The following is a 19,995-nucleotide window of genomic DNA, read 5'->3' as shown; positions in this document are numbered from 1 at the left end:
AAAAAGTGGGAAAAGTGAGTGCGTGGAATCCCTGCAGCTTGTTGCCAAACTAGACACTGATACTACGGCTGTCAGTAAAAAATCCGGCCGCAAATTTTAGATTCTTAAAAATTGATTAATTAATGAGTTCACTGAATCATATCGTCAAAAGCTTAAAACTCATTTTTCCGATCTTTCTCTAAATGATGAAAAACCTTCTACCTTAATACGTAAGATGCAAGACAAATCTTGTAATAAAGTAAACCGTTGCAACGCCAAGTAATCGTGGCTATCTATGAAACCTTAGACAAAACAGCGATCCCTGTTTGGTTTCATTGGTTTAGCTGGTAGACAAACTGGTGTATCTGGTGGATGAACAATAATCGTCGCATCAAACTTCTTCTCGTCGATCGGACAACAAATGTTATCGTTTTTTGCGCTAAATTACGACTCAACGAGAACGAACGAAAAGAAAGGAACGAAGACATCCCACCACCCGCATCCATGCGTCCATGTATAAATTCATTGGTTTATTTTACTTATCGAATTTATTGCTTATAATCTTTGGCTACAATTTTGAGTGTTCACCGATCAACGGTTATATAAAAAAAGAGAAGGAAGCCCAGTAAAGCAACCGCTTATATGCTATTTGCTTATATGCTAACAATTAAATTACTTATTGTGTTTCTCATTTACAGACCAACCCAACAATAAAACTCATCCAAAAAATTGGTCGCAAATTGATCGAAACTTCAGGTGACAACAGATCAAGACATTTTTTCATACAAAGATTATCTCTTGATATTCAAAGAGGAAATTACGAATGTATTTTAGGCACCCTTCCAAAATCAGACAGTTTAAATGAAATTTTTTATATTTAATTATGTGACAAACGATTGTAACTTATAAAATTTAAATGTTAAAATAAACCCTATGAAGTGGGAAAAAAACCAACCCATAGATCACGCTGATCGCGCATATGTTCCTTCGTTAAGCTATAATAATAGTCCCAGTATGAATATGAAAGTTGCGCGGGCTTCGAAGTGAATGTTATACAGTACTCGCCTTGAAATACTTCGTTACGACCTGGCGTTTCCCTTACTAAGCTTCTAACAGCACCGGTGACTGTAGTAAAAACGATCCGTTTGTAGATGTATTTGTTTATTGTTCTCAAGTCGAATGAGAGCTTTAATAGTAGGTTACAGTGCACCCTGCGAAAATGATTCATTACATGGGGGAACAATTTTGAGATACGAGCAACTCACAAGTGTGTGTTTAAGCGCCAAGGTTTGAAAACTGTTAGGGTAGAGTTTGCATATCCGAGCCGAAGGCGAGGTATGTAACTACCCGCGTCAAAATAACAGTTTTCAAACCGAGGCGCTTAAACACACACGCGTGAGTTGCGAGTTTCAAAATTGTTCCACCATGTAATGAATCATTGCAGCAGGGTGCACTGTATTCTATTTTATTGCTTGCCCATGCGAAAATTGATTCTTACATATCAATTTCTATAAATAGCAACAAAAGCTGATTTAAAAACAACTATATCTGTAGACAAAATCAACAAAACAAATAGAAATTTTTTCGGCACTATAAAACCAGTACACAGCCGAAATCGGCTCATACTTCTTCATAAAATATCCCGAAAATATTGGTATTGGTACAGCAGTACCAACCGTACCGAAAGTGATCGAAGTGATCACACCATAGCAGGTGCCATGTTGTCATTGAATTGTTATTCCGTACCATGATAATACATTCTAAGCAATGATTTTGTTGTTTTTGATATTTAGACGAAAAATTTTGCAGTGAAGTGAAATGAATTGTGTCTAAAATTAATCAATGTGTGCGAAAAATACGCAAAAAGTGAAAAATACGCAACTAAAAGTGCTCGCTATGTGTGTTCATAACAAACATTGAAATTATTGCTAGAACAAAGATGGGTGACGCTTTCAGTTTTGTGATTTTTATTTTTATGAATTGAAATTCTTTTGCCACACTGAACTCTCGCCACTGCAAAATAATTGTCCAAAAACACAAAACATCAATAATTATTCCCGTCTTCATGTTAAAAAGCATAAAATATTTCAGATGACGCATTCACCTTCATATGGCTGCACCCGACGAAAACTGATTTTACATGAATGACTCGAGCACCCTGCGAAAATAGAGATTCCCTGACGAAAGTGTCACGCAAATATCCCTCAGTGAATCGACCATTTTCGTGGGGGGCAAATTGATATGTATGAATCAATTTTCGCATGTGGCAAGCAATAAAATTCTATAAACAATGAGATCGGCAGTAGGGAATGCATTTACCGTCGATTTTGAAAAACCAGGAAACGGGAAAAACGGTAAATGAGAAAAAAATTTCCCGGGAAATGAATAGTACATACATTCTGTACTCGTTTAGACATTTTTTTGGATGAGTTGGGAGTTTGTAACTTGCACCGATGACAAATGCTTTTATCCTACCCCTACTAAGTGGCTTATTGTGCTCGCGAAGCCCTTCAGAAATGAGTTTACCGTTCCTTTATTTGCATTTTTCAGGATGATAAAGAATTTCATATCTACATATTTCAACAGAAATATCGGAAATCGATCGTGTGAACTAGTTTCAAAATTGAGTAACACGATCTTCTAAACTTCGAATTCTGTAGACTTTAAAGAACATCAATTTCAGAGTTGCAAACTTAAGGCTAAGTACAAATGATATATTTTGCGTTGCTCAGATCGATAATTATGCTGCATTTTCTTTTGTTTGGACTGTGGTGAAAATTCAATTACAATAGAAATTACAGCATGATTGTCCAGCTCAGCAACGCAAAATAAACTGATCCTTTTTTCTCAGTCTAGGGCTGATCTTGAGGTGCAATTTACGATGAAAATGTGATGAAAATGTTCACAACGAGTTCAAATCAGATGTAATGCTGTAATGCAACTAGAAGAATAATTCAATTCAAGGTATTATTGCAAAGGAAAAATGTAAAAATCATTCAATTTTTGCAGGTCGGTTAACCGGTAAATGAAAAAAAAAATCCCGGGAAATGGTAAACCGGTTTTTCCCGGTTTTTAATTTCCCGGTCACATTCCCTAATCGGCAGGAATTACAACTAATTCTTCATTTACTGACAATCGTTACAATTAATTTACGAATAGTATTTGCCTATACTTCTTCTTCTTCTTCTTCTTTTTCAGACTGTTTCTATCCACTGCTGGATGTAGGCCTCTCCAACTTCTTTCCATTTCGTACGATCCATTGCCATTTGCTGCCAGTTTGTACCTGCAATATTCTTAATTCCGTTTGTCCATCTCTCTGGTGGTCTACCTATAGCTCGTCCTTTATATGGTCGCCAGTTCATGATCTTTTTGGTCCAACGTTCGTCTGTCCTTCTTGCAATATGTCCCGCCCAGCTCCATTTCAGAGATGCTATTCTTTCCATGACATCAACGACCCTGGTTTGTTGTCGAATCCATTGATTCGTCATTCTGTCTCTGAGTGTTATTCCAAGCATACTCCGTTCCATGGCTCTTTGTGTCACTCTCAATTTATCTTCGGATGCTTTTGTTAAAGTTAACGTTTCCGCTCCATAAGTGAGCACTGGAAGGACACAAATGTCGAAGACTTTGCGTTTCAGACTATTATTCATTTTGCTTTTGAAAATTAGTCTGAGTTTTCCGAACGCTGCCCATGCAAGACCAATCCTACGTCTTATTTCTGCAGTTTGGTTGTCCAGACCTAACTTCAGTTTATGTCCTAGATATACATAGCTGTCGACTCGTTCAATGACAGTGTCACCAATTTTTATTTCTCTATCGTCCCCGATGTTGGTCATGACTTTTGTTTTCGATAAGTTCATCTTGAGGCCAACTTTGCTCGCCTCTTCACTTAACTGTTGTAGCATAAGCTGAGCCTGACCTAGATTCGCTGCTATCGGTACAATGTCATCAGCGAAGCGGAGATTGCTCAGGTACTCTCCATTTATATTTATTCCCATTTTACTCCAGTTTAACTTCCTAAAAATACTCTGCAGAATCGCCGTGAATAATTTCGGTGAAATGGTGCCACCCTGCCTTACACCTCGGCCAATTCTGAATTTCTCCGTGCTCTTATGAAGTTTTATACATGAAGTAGCATTTTTGTACACATATCGAATTGTGTTGGAGTACCTTGAGTCTACTCTACATTCGTCTAATGCGTCCAATATCGACCATGTTTCCACTGAATCGAAAGCTTTTTCGAAGTCTATGAATAGCAAGACTATGTCGATGTTGTATTCACGACACTTCTCAATAAGCGTTCTCATCACCTGCAAATGGTCGTTTGTGCTGAAACCAGATCTGAAAGCAGCTTGTTCAACAGGTTGGTAGAAGTCGAACTTGTTAGTGTTCCTCTTCGTAATGATTTTCATAAACAACTTGTAGAGTGTTGACAATAGGCTTATGGGTCGGTAATTTTCCAGCTTTGTTATGTCTCCTTTTTTATGCAGCAATGTAATTACCGCATTTTCCCAGGCTTCTGGTACTTCTTCCCATTGGAGACATTGATTAAACAAAGCCGTGATTGCCTTTAATAAGGAGTCTCCACCTAGTTTAATGGCTTCCACTGGAACACCATCTTCTCCGGGAGACTTTTTGTTTTTCATCTTGGCTACTGCAGCTTTGACTTCATCAACAGTTATGTCGGGCATATCCTCCGATCCCACGTTTCTTATTATTGGTCTATCTTCGGTTTCTTCCGTTGGGCTCTGTCTTGCTGAAGAAAACAAATTCTCATAAAATTCTGTTGCAATGTTTAATATCGCATTTCGATCCGTTTGGATCGTTCCTGTTTTGTCTCGTAATTTGAAGATTTCTTTTTTGGCGTTTGTCATTTTTCTCCGTAGGACTTTCATATTGCAGTTAGCTTCAATTATGTTTTGAGCCAATTGGACATTATATTTTCTTTCATCTGATCTCCTTGCTTTGTTGATACTTGTAGACAGGTTCCGGTATTCCACCGAATCTCGTCCTCCGTTTTTTACCAACTCTGCTCTGCTTGCGATCAGGTCTAATGTTTCTCTGCTGAGTTTTGATTCTTTCCCTTGGACGGATTTGCATTTGGATTTCATGAAACCCATTATTGTATCGACGATTTTGGTATTCAATGCGTCCAATGTTTCACATTGATTGTTGACGTTATCTAATTCGGCAGTCATTTTCGTAGCAAATTCTTCATTTTGTGTGTAAAGCCGTTGTACGTCAATCCTTTCACTTTTCTGAACTAGTTGTGATCTTTGAAATCTGGTATTTAACGTGACTCTTGTACGAACCATTCGGTGATCACTACCGGTTGAAAAATTGTTTAGGACCGTAACGTTCTTAACGGTTGACTTACAGCCAGTTATGATGTAATCGATCTCATTTTTCGTTACACCATCTGCACTAGCCCAAGTCCATTTCCGTTGAGGCTTTCCTGCAAAAAATGAATTCATTGCGTACAAATTGTGTTGCTGTAAGAAGTTGAGTAAAGTATTTCCACGCTCATTTCTTTGGTCGTTGCTAAAACTACCAACAGAAACTTCGGAGTCTTCTTCTCGTTTTCCCAGCTTCGCATTGAAATCACCGATTAGATATTGGTAATGTGAAGGGTTTTCGTCCAGAGCTTTCTCGACATCTTCATAGAATCTTTCTACTTCTTCGTCATCATGGGTGGACGTGGGTGCGTAAACCTGAATTAATTTGACACTGTATCTGTTATTTATCTTCAGGCTTACGTATATCACTCGATCGGATATGCTTTTCGTACAGAAAACATATCTTTAGATTAGAGAGCTTACCTGCCATAAGCTTAACAGCTCTTCCTTTCCAAAAAGGATTTGATCGAGATTACCGCTCAATCAGCGGGTAGAACTACCTTTTTATGCCGGTGTTCATGCACCAACATTACCAAAGGTGAGGCCAGAGCCCATCTCAACCCTTACTGCACTTTCCCCGGGAGCAGTACCCCAGCGCATATCGCGCAATTGAACCGACAGCCACCACGTTTCAGCCAAGGATAGGCTCCTCAACCATCGCTGGGCCCGATACCGAGAGTTTCTCTGGTTCTCGGGGGGCTTCCAGCTCCCGTGGTACCGATACAAACCCTCGGGTAGGGTACGTGGTTGGTATGACCACTTCGGATGGAATCATGAACTCCCAGCTCCGATCGACTTGCATCAAATTCCGCGGGGTTGCAACGCCCCGAGGGAACTTCGTGGAATGGGCCGGGACTGCTCGGTTTAGAAGCAGAACCGACTTTTCCGTCAGTAATACTGACACCAGTAGTTCCCATTTTGCGGTTGGAGAGCATTTGGCGTTACCCAGGGTGCACGTGTATCAAAGATACGGACGCGCTCTCCGCTACACCCCACAGTTGGTCCAGGTTGTCATTCCAGCCCGGGACGTAATCCTTACGGAAGCCTCTTGGGATATTACGTTTCGCTGCAGCATTTACGACGCCGATAAAACGCTTGTAATTTGAGCGAACAGGTGGGACCCATCTTACGTTGGCGTCAACTTCCTTCTGAAACTGCTCCCAGTTAGCCTTGCGGAAATTCCATCTTGGTTTTTGGAGCGATTCGACTAACGGGATGGATACACCAATCGTTACTTTCACCGGTCTATGCTGACTTTTCGGAAAATTGTTGAGCACTGACCTGACGGCCGGCAGCGGGTGGTTCCTTTCGTTATTTGAAACAAAACATAGGTCCGGGTTGTAATCACGTCTCCATCGAGCCGAGTGAAAAGTTCCACGATCCTTCACGTCGTAGATTAAGTTCAGTCCGTTATGGTCAGCCCAAGTGCAGAGCGTTTCGCCATTTCTGTCATTTTCGGTGTAGCCCCAAGACAAGTGGTGACTGTTGAAATCGCCGATGTAAATAGTCGGACCTGACTGTGCAACGATCGGGCTGTCCATGAATAATATATTCGGTGGCTTATATACATTTACGACTGTGACTCCACAGATTTCAACCGCTATGGTGAAAACGTCATTTGCGCTGGATTCGGATATCACTGTGTATTCGCTAATTGAGCTGCGAACATAGGTGGCAATCCCATATACCCTGCTCGGAACATGGGCCACTGCGACGTAACCAAAAATTTCTCCTCTACTTCGAAGATCGGCGTCTGATTTCGTGTGGGTTTCTTGAACGGCAATAACGTCTATTGAGTGGTCATATGCGATTTTAGAAACACACTCGCTCTTTGATCTAGAGATTCCCTCGACGTTCAGTTGCAACAGGCCCCAAGATGAACTTATCGAAAACAAAAGTCATGACCAACATCGGGGACGATAGAGAAATCAAAATTGGTGACACTGTCATTGAACGAGTCGACAGCTATGTATATCTAGGACATAAACTGAAGTTAGGTCTGGACAACCAGACTGCAGAAATAAGACGTAGGATTGGTCTTGCATGGGCAGCGTTCGGAAAACTCAGACTAATTTTCAAAAGCAAAATGAATAATAGTCTGAAACGCAAAGTTTTCGACACTTCTGTTCTTCCAGTGCTCACTTATGGAGCGGAAACGTTACTTTAACGAAAGCATCCGAAGATAAATTCAGAGTGACACAAAGAGCCATGGAACGAAGTATGCTTGGAATAACACTCAGAGACAGAATGACGAATCAATGGATTCGACAACAAACCAGGGTCGTTGATGTTCTGGAAGGAATAGCATCTCTGAAATGGAGCTGGGCGGGACATATTGCAAGAAGGACAGACGAACTTTGGACCAAAAAGATCATGAACTGGCGACTATATAAAAGACGAGCTATAGGTAGACCACCAGAGAGATGGACAAACGGAATTAAGAATATTGCAGGTACAAACTGGCAGCAAATGGCAATGGATCGTACGAAATGGAAAGAAGTTGGAGAGGCCTACATCCAGCAGTGGATAGAAACAGGCTGAAACAGAAGAAGAAGAAGACATTCTATTCGGTATTCAAATACCTTACATATAAGTCAAAAACTTCGCGCAACATATTGTAATATTGCAACAGATATTGTAATGCTAGAAAAATCAATTGAAACGCCCTTTTGACATTTGGCCCTAAGATTTTTCAGTGGAACTACCGATGCTTTATTATTCTGCCTTGCGGGACCAGGCAAAGCATATAAGTTTAAAGTCGGCCTGTAAAGATACTATCAGTTTCAAGAAATCATTAAATCAATGCAATGATATTTTCATTTCAGCGCAGTAAATATACAAACGTCAAAAGTTAGGGCCCAAAAGATTAATTTGTGCATCAGACAACTGAAGTACGACCTATTTTGTCATGATTTTTCATTAAGAAATGTCAGTTTTTCCCGAACGTGCGGGAAAAAATTTCATTTCTTTACGATTTATTATGCGGGAAAAGAATTACATGAATTTTTCTATGACTATACGATTGATTAAATTTAATATGGTGAATGTGAAGTGTGTATGTTTTCAAGTAAATTGATATGTTTTGTCTATTTCAGTTGTCGGATGCACAAAACGTTGTTCGTACCTCGGCAGGAAATGGATTTTGTCAGCACACGTCCTAAACTTAGGACTGGTGCTGAAACAATCGTCATTTCCTGTCTTGGTACGAAAAATACCGTTATTGTAAAAACCTTTTATTTGACGTATCACTTACAAGTGTAACGTTTAAATGTCCGGAGATATCATCTTCGAACTTAGCCTGTCTTTTGACCTTACCAAACGGGGAAAAAAAAAGAATTTTCAAAATCGGATGCGTTTTACTCAAGTTATTGTGCAGACAGACGGACAGACGGACATTTTTTTTTTTCACTGATTTGGCATCTCTAGACAACCACAATAGGTTTCCCCTTACTCAGGGAGTCCAATTCGACGTGTTACAAACGTATGCGTAAACCTATAAGACCCCAGTACTTCGTACGGGTCTAAAAAGAAACTGGCAAATAATAACTCGATTGTTTATCCTATACGTACCGTACTACCGTACACAGTACACACACATCTTTCAACCAATGCCCCATTCTAAATTGTATACCCTTCCCTTTTCGGAATGAAATCTCTTTTTTTTCTTCGTTATACAAATTTAGAAGCTGCGTGCGTGTAATGTGATTCTTTAAATCCGAATCCATTTGAAAAAAGAATTGCTTTTGTTTTTTTATTCCGCGGATGACATTTGGAAAATTTGAATAATATGGATTTGTTTAATGTGTGTGTGTGCTTCACTCAGCGAGGAGAAACCTATTGTGGTCGTCTAGAGATGCCAAATCAGTGAAAAAAAAAATGTCCGTCAGTCCGTCTGTCTGCACGATAACTTGAGTAAAACGCATCCGATTTTGAAAATTCTTTTTTTTCCCGTTTGGTAATGTCAAAAGACAGGCTAAGTTCGAAGATGAGTGATTTTGGATCGACCCCTCCCGAGCTGTGGCCCAATAGGTGCTTTACGGTTTTTCGAAGATATCTCTTGACATTCAAACGTTACACTTGTAAGTGATACGTCAAATAAAAGGTATTTACAATACCGATCGACAAAAAAAAAGTTTGTGGAAATCGGATGACCGACTCGTGAGTTAGACCCCTTGGTGTGAAACAGGCACAGGCAAGCAGTTTTTGCTTGTAGGTCGGCCACATTTGAACATATTTCGTCTGTTTTAGCTTTATTAGATAGGTATTGCCCGTACCAATCAGGAAAAAAAAAAGTTTTTGAAATTATGTTCTCCGGAGCGTGAGCTAGGTCTCTTGGAGTGAGCTCTTATCTGGCTACTCGGCCCTCGGCCGATCAGTGAACGTGGAGTATTTTGTCAATATCTCGAGTAAATTTTGACCGAATTTCATGATTTTTTTTTTGTTTGAAAGGTATTAACGAATGTAAGGCGTCGGTAAAATTTCCGGTCTCCTAACAAAATGGCTGCCGGTGGCCATATTGGATTTTAATAAAAGTGATATATCTTGGGAAAAATGGTACTTAGAGTGTTTCTGTTAACATGGAAATAATTTGTTATGTGTGTGGGGTGTTTCAGGCATTCCATATATGGACATCTATATTTATCTATATTCACCTATATTGAGCTATATACAGACATATAGAGCTATATGATAGCATATTCATCTGTGAAATGTTTATTCATAGGAAGATATAGGTAAATATTGCCTCCGGCAATTTATTTGTATATGATAACAAGGCAAAGAGTGGATGATGCAAGTGATTTTAAAGCGCGAATAGCTTTTCAGTAGAGAATGAAGTAAAAGAAATGAAGAGTTTCACAGTAAAGTCTTTTGATACAAATAGGTGTTTCGTACGGGTCGGCGTTAGCTATGTTTTATTTTAAATTCTCAACTGTACACACAATAGGCTTACCCTTCTCTGGGACAATGTCAAAATTCTTGATTTGTTAAAAAGTAATGGTTTGCAAGAAGAAGAATAAGAAAAAGAAGAATGGTTTGCAACACACCCGTCTTTCGCTGTTTTATTGTTGTAATTTAACATTCTAAATCGAAACTGGGTGTATGGAAACAAGTTGGTTAGGTGATTTTGTTTTTGTTCTTTTTGCTTTTAAATTGGTTGTGGCCATATGACAGGGCCTATTTTAGAAAATTAAAATTCCATAAATTCCTTAAAATTCCCGAAAATTCACAAATTTCATTTATTCGTTAATCTTAAAAATAATCATTTAAAATTGTTGGACTGGCTAAAAAAAATCGAAAATAGCTAAAAAGTCCAGGAGTTGTTCAATATGTAGCCTTGGAAGTAAATCAGTCAAAAAATGACTAAAAAATTGAGGAATTTTAAGGAATTAATTCCCTTAAAATAGGAGATAATGATAAATAAAAAAAACCAAAATGCAATTCGTACTTTGTGCGAATAGTCAATTTACAATACTTTGGCTATTCGCAGCCAGTAAGATACTATTCGCACAATGTGCCTCTTCTTCGCTATTCGCACACTGTAAGGTAAAATTCGTTTAGAAACTGAAAATATATGGAGAGATGATGATGATGATATAAAATAAATTACGTAATGGTAGCTTTAGACACCAAATATTATTAATGTATTTCCCCAGTCTTTCTATCAGTATAAATTAGATAAAATAGTCAGTCCTTCTGCAGATTCTACAGATTTGTGAAGGGTGGAGTATAGTCTGATACAATTAAACTCATCCTTCTACAAACTTTGTAATGAAGAGTTTTGATTGTTCCTTACTGAATTCATCCTTCAACATGCTGAGTAAGGATGTAGTTTGGTTTGTTCCAACTGAATTCATCCTTCTACAAACTGTGTAAAGAAGGAGTTTTGTTTGTTCCTTCTGAATTCATACTTTTACAAATTGTATGAGGAAGATGTCTGTTTGAATTCATCTTTCTACAAATTGAATGATGAAAGTGTTCGATTTTCTTTACTGAATTCATCCTTTGACGACATTTAGTCATTTTCGACCGTGATAAAAGGCCGCTTCCTCAGACTGTGCGATTAGCTATTTGCACATGGCCGACATTTTGAGTCCGCAGTCACTACCCATGGCCAGCCGCCAGTCAAAATATGTTCAACTATCACTTAGAGCTAAACCTCTGCAACCACTGGTCGGCCACCATCACATACTAAAATATTTCCTCAGAAGTTAGAAAAGAATAAAATAGTAAATTTGAACCAAATTTTCGTTCAGAATAGTTCTTTTATTATGTCATCGTAACGGAGAACTGGAATATTGTTAAAAAAAATAAATTTTGGTCCTTTGACTGTGGCCGCTTCTAGGGCCCTATGTCATAACATATAACTCGAGTAAATTTCATCCGTTTTTCGTAATTTTTGTTTCATTTGGATGGTAATCGAACACTGAATAGAATGTTGTTAAAAAAAATTAAATTTGGGTCCTTGGACTAAGGCCGCTTCTAGGGCACTATTTGTATTTTACATATAACTCGAGTAAATTTCATCCGTTTTTCGTAATTTTTGTTGCATTTGGAATCGAACACCGAATAGAATGTTGTTGAAAAAAATTAAATTTGGTATATCAGTCTTTTACTTGCTACTCGGAAGCAACAAGAACGCTTAAATGAGAGACAAAGAAAACTAAATCCGTAAAAATCACAAAAAAACACAAAAAACACAATCACTAACAAGGTGAAACCAGAATACCAAGAGACGTAATGCATTTGGCATCAGAGAGATAAGCTATTTCGGCCTCAGGTTGCAGCGTGGTCTGACCATCATCAGTTGCTTGTTACTGCACCTTTTAGGAAGACAGCGGGCATATGATCGTTTGTGAACTGGTATTTATATTCGATATTCAGTTATCTCTCAAATGAAACAAAAACTAGCAAAATCGGTTGAGATTTACTCGATTTATGTGATAGAAGAGGCAAACGAGCTAAGAGTAATTCTACCTAGAGAGGAAATTTGTACGACGAAATGTGGTCCCCACGTTAGTTTGTATAATATACACATTTTGTTTAATTTTACACCAATACAATTAGTGTGTTTTCTAGGTAAAATAGAGTTTTGTCGAATTGGTGTACACGAATACGATAGGTGTACAAAAATGCTACTTCATGTATAAAACTTCATAAGAGCACGGAGAAATTCAGAATTGGCCGAGGTGTAAGGCAGGGTGACACTATTTCACCGAAATTATTCACGGCGATTCTGCAGAGTGTTTTTAAGAAGTTAAACTGGAGTAAAATGGGAATAAAGATAAATGGAGAGTACCTGAGCAATCTCCGCTTCGCTGATGACATTGTACCGATAGCAGCGAATATAGGTCAGGCTCAGCTTATGCTACAACAGTTAAGTGAAGAGGCAAGCAAAGTTGGCCTCAAGATGAACTTATCGAAAACAAAAGTCATGACCAACATCGGGGACGATAGAGAAATCAAAATTGGTGACACTGTCATTGAACGAGTCGACAGCTATGTATATCTAGGACATAAACTGAAGTTAGGTCTGGACAACCAAACTGCAGAAATAAGACGTAGGATTGGTCTTGCATGGGCAGCATTCGGAAAACTCAGACTAATTTTCAAAAGCAAAATGAATAATAGTCTGAAACGCAAAGTTTTCGACACTTGTGTCCTTCCAGTGCTCACTTATGGAGCGGAAACGTTAACTTTAACGAAAGCATCCGAAGATAAATTGAGAGTGACACAAAGTGCCATGGAACGGAGTATGCTTGGAATAACACTCAGAGACAGAATGACGAATCAATGGATTCGACAACAAACCGAGGTCGTTGATGTCATGGAAATGGAGCTGGGCGGGACATTTTGCATGAAGGACAGACGAACGTTGGACCAAAAAGATCATGAACTGGTGACCATATAAAAGACGAGCTATAGGTAGACCACCAGAGAGATGGACAAACGGAATTAAGAATATTGCAGGTACAAACTGGCAGCAAATGGCAATGGATCGTACAAAATGGAAAGAAGTTGGAGAGGCCTACATCCAGCAGTGGATAGAAACAGGCTGAGAAAGAAAAAAGAAGAAGAAGAGACCTTGAGTCTACTCTACATTCGTCCAATGCGTCCAATATCGACCATGTTTCCACTGAATTGAAAGCTTTTTCGAAGTCTATGAATAGCAAGACTATGTCGATGTTGTATTCACGACACTTCTCAATAAGCGTTCTCATCACCTGCAAATGGTCGTTTGTGCTGAAACCAGATCTGATTTGTGAAATTTGTAGAATTTCTGTAAAATTATTGATAAATTTTTGAGAATTTAGAGAATTTTGATAATTTTTTGATAATTGATAATTTTGATAATTTTTAAGAATTTTGAAAATTTTTGATAATTTTGAGAATTTTTGAGAATTTTTAGAATTTAAATTATCGAAAATAGGCCCTGTGCCTACCCAATTAACAGTGGTATGGAGAGGAGTAAAATGAATAGCACCCCGTTATTTTTATTGAAATTAATAACATCAGGAGATAAAACCTTGTTCCTAACACGGTACTAAATGGGGGTTTTGCGCACACGATATCTCACATCTAGTGCGCAAAACAATCCCATTTACTACCTTATTATGAAAATAGCTATTATCTACTGTAATGTCATAATCACAATTAAAAACTAATTTAAAAGATCGAACTGAAAAATCAACACGCCATAACACCGTCAAATATTCATATTCCCCACAAACAAATCTCAGATCTAGTACACTGTCAAGAATCTGCAAATTTTCAGTGAATAAATGTAATATTATCGAAGTTCTCCGTGAATAAATGAGAAATTATCGAAGTTAGCCGTGCGCAAATGAAACATTATCAAAATTTGCAGTTCATAAATTGACGTTCTGAGAATGACGTGTATAAATCTTAGGGGTGGGTGGGGTAGATAGATAGGGTAGCGCTTGAATGCATATGCGTCAGGCGTGCAACTATCTACATATCAGGTGCCCTTTTTAAGTCCTCGTCTTACCTCCTGGGCAATGACTCTCTTAGGAGAGTTAGCTAAATTCAAGAGTGCGAATGAAGTTAAACGAGGACGTAGCAAGTAGATAAGATAGGATTAGATAGATCAATCTTAAGGCTGAATGAATCGTGAGCTGGAAGCCCAAATAATTGGGGTTAAGGGACCAACGTTGAGGCGAAACAACACGATCAGGAAGCCCAGGGATAGAACGATCCCAGAATTCTTATTAGCTACTAGGTTAAGCTTTAAAGGACGTCCTTTAAAAGACGTCAATAACCTTTTGCTCAGATAGGTTCAAAAGAATAGGCAAAGCTTTATGGAAAAGAATGTCCAAAAAGAGTAACACTTCCCCGTCGGGCACTGTGCACTTTGATAGGCACTGTGGTCCCGGTACGAGAAATGTGCGGGTCAGAGCTCGGGGATTACCGGGGGCGAGCAAAGTAAAGCCTTCATACTCACCAACCCGCAGTAGCAAGCGTGGTGTTTTAATGCTAAAAACCTTCAAACGAAGCCACAACGAATTATACATTGCCACATATAATGAATGCCAGAACTTTGTCGTCAAGACAAAAAATGCAAGAAATGGAAGACGAGCTAGAAAAGATAAAATGGGATGTTGTGGGAGTGAGCGAAGTGAGAAAACCTGGAGAGGAATGCCTGAAATTGCAATCAGGGCATACATTCTTCTATCGAGGAAGTGATAGTCAGATGCTGATGCACGGTGTCGGATTGTTCATACATAAACAATGGTCGGATCGCATAACTCACACGAAAAGCATATCCGATCGAGTGATATACGTAAGCCTGAAGATAAATAACAGATACAGTGTCAAATTAACTCAGGTTTACGCACCCACATCCACCCATGATGACGAAGAAGTAGAAAGATTTGTAGTGACCCGTAAACGAGGCTCACACATACACACATGTATCATATCAAGCGGCGTCATATTATGTAATGAGAAGTAGAGTTAGTCTACCACCGGTACTCGATCAGTTAACAAGCTCAAATAAATAGATCAAACAAATTACACCGATTCGTTTTTTATCATAATGCCAACGGCATTATAGATTCTATGAAGATGTCGAGAAAGCTCTGGACGAAAACCCATCACATTGCCAATATCTAATCGGTGATTTCAATGCGAAGCTGGGAAAACGAGAAGAAGACTCCGAAGTTTCTATTGGTAATTTTAGCAACGACCAAAGAAATGAGCGTGGAAATACTTTACTCAACTTCCTACAGCAACACAATTTGTACGCAATGAATTCATTTTTTGCAGGAAAGCCTCAACGGAAATGGACTTGGGCTAGTGCAGATGGTGTAACGAAAAATGAGATCGATTACATCATAACTGGCTGTAAGTCAACCGTTAAGAACGCTACGGTTCTAAACAATTTTTCAACAGGTAGTGATCACCGAATGGTTCGTGCAAGAGTCACGTTAAATACCAGATTACAAAGATCACAACTAGTTCAAAAAAGTGAAAGGATTGACGTACAACGGCTTTACACACAAAATGAAGAATTTGCTACGAAAATGACTGCCGAATTAGATAACGTCAACAATCAATGTGAAACATTGGACGAATTGAATACCAAAATCGTCGATACATTAATGGGATTCATGAAATCCAAATGCAAATCCGTCCAAGGGAAAGAATCAAAACTCAGCAGAGAAACATTAGACCGGAACTTGTCTAAAAGTATCAACAAAGCAAGGAGATCAGATGAAAGAAAATATAATGTCCAATTGGCTCAAAACATAATTGAAGCTAACTGCAATATGATAGTCCTACGGAGAAAAATGACGCCAAAAAAGAAATCTTCAAATTACGAGACAAAACAGGAACGATCCAAACGGATTGAAATGCGATATTAAATATTGCAACAGAATTTTATGAGAATTTGTTTTCTTCAGCAAGACAGAGTCCAACGGAAGAAACCGAAGATAGACCAATAATAAGAAACGTAGGATCGGAGGATATGCCCGACATAACTGTTGATGAAGATGAAGTCAAGGCCGCAGTAGCCGAGATGAAAAACGAAAAGTCTCCCGGAGAAGATTGTGTTCCAGTGGAAGCCATTAAACTAGGTGGAGACTCCTTATTAAAGGCAATCACGGCTTTGTTTAATCAATGTATCCAATGGGAAGAAGTACCAGAAGCCTGGGAAAATGCGGTAATTACATTGCTTCATAAAAAAGGAGACATAACAAAGCTGGAAAATTACCGACCCATAAGCCTATTGTCAACACTCTACAAGTTGTTTATGAAAATCATTACGAAGAGGAACACTAACAAGTTCGACTTCTATGATGCTCACTGCGAGACCTATATCTCACGATTAACTGAAACAATTGTTAAAAATCTTTTTTTCCCTGATTGGTAGAGTCAATACCTTTCATTGTCTGTCTTTAACAATGCTCTTAGGTCCATATTTTACAAGCGTCGCACGAAAGACGGTTGGCAGACTTCCCAAAATTAGTCAAATTTGACGTCTACCTGACCAACTTTTCGCATATTTTAACTTTTTTTTTCAATTTCGATTTCGATTCATAAAATGAAGAAAATGGAGCATTTTTGTATTTTTTCGTAATTTATTACCAAAGAAAATGGTCATCAGTCATGCTACGGGCGAGTAGCCAGATTTTAGCCCAGTTCTTCGGCAATATCTCCGGCTAAACTGAACCAATTTTCACAAACTTTCTTTTCCTGATAGGTATGATTGTAAACTATCATTCAATGCAATTACCAGAGTTCGTCAACCCGTTTACAAGACAGCACACTCGAAAACCTGTTCCCGTCGCCTAAAAATATCACGTTTTTTTGTCATATCTTGGGAACAACGACACCAATTTTTTCCATCTTGCAGCATAAATTTTCTTAGCCACAAAGACGTGTTAGAAAAATACATCTACCGTTTTCCTGATCGTTTTTGGTTACGAAAAAGATCAAAGCTTAAACCAAATTGACTAAACTTTGATGAATTTGCGCCAGCTCAAAAAAATGGAAAAAATTAAATCCTCGCGGCTTCGGCGTTTTTTTAGTGCCAAAATATTTATTTTACCATGCAATCCACGAAGCTTTACAATTTTAGCAAAAAAACCACCCTACTAAATATAGATGTACATAGCTATACATAGACACTTTTTTGAATGAAGATATTTTACCGCCAAAGTGAACACAGCAAACATTCATTCCAGTACTTCTACTTATAGTAGCGGAGTGTCACAGTTGTGTCGAAATATTTTCTGTGTTTTTGTTGCGACAAAACAAAAAAAAACTTTTTGTTTTTGCATCGAGTAAAAAGTGTTTAGTGTTCAAATATGCCTTGGCGACCTAAAGAGACTATGCCCGAATACAACGGAAGTATCAGAGGTGAGCTTCTTTGAATTTTTTCGGTGAATCTTTGTGATAAATTTTTGCATACATTTTCGGGAAACTGTCCTGTCATTTCCCAATGACGGGCCTTAAGAGCGCTAGTAAAGTTTGCAGCTTAAACTGATTTATCTGCTCGTTAACTGACTGAAATACCCTACAATTGACAATACATTTTTAACGAATGCTAATAAATGCACAATTTTAAAAACATAGAAATATTTTCATTTATTGAAATGTAATTGTATTGTTAACTTCTGCACAACGAGTGTATAATAAGATGTACAAGGATATAGCAGACGCTGCGACGTTCGCCCCGTACGAACCGTACATAATCCGTAATCCTAGTATCAAACTTTAAATTTACCGAAGCTCCACACCTAGCTTTGGAACATACGATGGAATTTTGGTAATCTACCCACTATCAGCCTAACAATCCCAGTGATCCACAAGGGAACCCAAATAAACTCAAAATCATTGCTTTGATGATTTTTTCGTCCCGTATTTTCGACACGTTTCGTATTCGACAATGTTGTTCATAATTTAAAACTCACAAAAAATAGGAGTCAAGGCACCCAAGCTACGGAGTGAAGGGTATGTCTAGTCTATTATGGATATTTTATTCAAACTACATTCAACCGTACTGTGCCCAATAATTTTGTACGGGGCTAAAAACATTGTTTGCAAATTTACAATGTTGTTTTGTTATGTTTATTATGCTAAAGAGTTGTGGTCCATAACATTATTTCATTATTAAAATTGAAATGGCTGTTATCGGCCGGTTGCTTATAGTAACATTTTTATTTATGTACTTACTCGATAATTTTTGTTTTTTTTTTTTTTTGAAGTGGTTGCAGTTGGTCGATGTGTGTACATATACTGTATGTTGTTACAAAATAGCTATTCAAAATATGAAATTGGTTAAGGAATGGCATTTACCACGCGCTGTTAAATTTCAATGACATTCATTTAAATTTATTCCAATTTTAATTGTAGTGTATACACACACATACGGGCAATTGTGCTCTATAAATCATGTCCGCACGTTAGTCAGCGGGCGTGATACAGGTACAAGAAATTGTCATTTTTTTAGGGGCTTAAGAACATACCAACTTTTTTACTTCTCATTGTGGCATCCGCACAAATCAACGATCTATTACACGTCCATATTAAAATATTGAATTTCAAAGTTTTGATTTGATCTCATCTGAAAGTTACACAGTTAGCGAGTTACTCAATTTCTGGATCCCACTAACTATGTAAAGGACACGTCAATAAAGGACGTCCGCGTTTTCTACTGGATTTTCGACACCATCTCGCACCTTGTCACATTATGTCCGTTTTCGAATACCCCTTACGACGTCCACGTTTAGTTAAAATCGAATTTTATTAATTCGAAAAATAATATGAGCAACTTATTAAATCAATTAACAAAATGTTTTCGCCAATCTAAGAATTGTTTCTTAAAATTATTATAATTGTATTTATTTAAAAATATGGCTGGAAATATTTGCTGGGCGTGAACAATGATAATATTTATTATTTGACACTATACCATACACTTTAATCCTGGACAAAAGTCTTGGTTTTCCTCAAGTTTCCAAGTTGATTAAGAACGCATTACAGTCGTCGTAAATAGAATTTATTGTCGAATATATTGAAATGATTAAGTAGCCTAATTATCACATTTTTGTTTTATGTGGGATCTGATATTATTAGTCCCACAGATTCTGACAGCTGTCAGCTGGACAAGTCGCGATCAGTATTTCTTTTGTTCCAATAGATCGAGTATGACCCACTTATGTCATAAATGAAAGAATTAGGCCGCGGAAAGCAACTTTAATTTTGTCATTTTGTATGAGGAAAATTTAGTTCAACAAGTCAAAAAGTTATGTCTCCCCTATTTTGTACAAGGAAAATGGAAAAATGTAAGTTGCTTTCCGCGGCCTAATTCCTTCATTTATGACATCAGTGGCTCATACTCGACCTATAGGATCAAGAAAAATTCCGATCGTGACTTGTCCCCTAAAGTAAAATTTAGCCCAGCTGTTATATCGAATGCAATTTTTGAATTTTTTCCCAGATGAGAATAAAGGAAACTGTAAAAAAAACACTAATATTGTGCTATAGAAACTTGATATTCGATTTCATTTAACTTCCAAATTCCATTTCTAATCCTATTTCCGTTGTCATTTAAATTTCCAGGTTCCTTTTCCACTTCCTTATTCCATTTTCTTCC

Source organism: Bradysia coprophila, unplaced genomic scaffold (genome assembly GCF_014529535.1).
Source record: "Bradysia coprophila strain Holo2 unplaced genomic scaffold, BU_Bcop_v1 contig_333, whole genome shotgun sequence".
Lineage (NCBI taxonomy): Eukaryota > Metazoa > Arthropoda > Insecta > Diptera > Sciaridae > Bradysia > Bradysia coprophila.
This window is presented reverse-complemented; position numbering follows the sequence as displayed.